This window comes from Penaeus monodon, chromosome 24 (genome assembly GCF_015228065.2).
Source record: "Penaeus monodon isolate SGIC_2016 chromosome 24, NSTDA_Pmon_1, whole genome shotgun sequence".
Classification (NCBI taxonomy): Eukaryota; Metazoa; Arthropoda; class Malacostraca; order Decapoda; family Penaeidae; genus Penaeus; species Penaeus monodon.
The window spans coordinates 29,952,312-29,953,115 of record NC_051409.1 but is presented as its reverse complement, the minus strand read 5'-3'; the positions used below and the strand labels follow the sequence as shown (position 1 = coordinate 29,953,115).

General features: G+C 38.7%; 1 protein-coding gene across 1 annotated transcript in view; it reads left to right on the top strand.

Annotated features, from left to right (window-relative positions):
• The window catches only part of LOC119588950 (DNA-directed RNA polymerase III subunit RPC3-like), a 13,560-nt gene that overhangs the window by 279 nt on the left and 12,477 nt on the right, over positions 1-804 (top strand).

The window sequence follows — 804 nt, the reverse complement described above, 5'->3', positions numbered from 1 at the left end:
CGTGTTATTTCCTTTTGTTTTGTGGCAACTTTCATTGATATAATTGTTTTCATTACGTAATTAATTATTATTTTGTATTCTTCATTAGAATTTAGAGTAAGAGTCCAGTTTCATATTCTTGTTGAGAATTTGTATATTTTATCAGTTTAGTTCCTTCATTCACGTAATTTCTCATCTGACTTATTTCTTGTTGAATCACCCTATATTGGCTGTGTGCATGGCTTCCATGCCTATTTGAACTTCAACAAATGCTAACATCACCCCATGCTATATAACCATGCAAAATAGAGCTTACCAGTAAAATAATGGTGTAGTTTCCGTTTCACACTGCCAACAGTATAAAGTATAGAAGGACAGAAAGAGAACTTATTAGTATTTGCTTGAATTGCTTAAAACTTGCTGACTGATCACGACAACATGTGTCAGATAGCCTCACCTCTTAGCATATTAGGCGTTGCTTGGAACCCCTACCGCACTCTTGCCCCATAGTAGTGCTGATAGAGAGGGAATGCAGATAAATAGATATTAATAATATGCTTAATATTCTAAGTAGTATTATTGTCAATCGAGGCGTTCTCTCACACTGGGACAGATTCCTGTCTCGATAGAGTGATGGAGATGCCGTGCTAAGTCTCCTAAGCCTCTCTCCTAATATGTGGTGGATCTTGTGTCCAAGCTGGGGGGCGCACCCCACGGGGTTGCAGGAGCCCCTGCTTCCATTATGACCATTCTGTAATTATTTTTCCTGTTTCCTGTACTATCACCTCCTGTTATGGCAGTTTGTTTGAGAATTCGTGCTAGTTC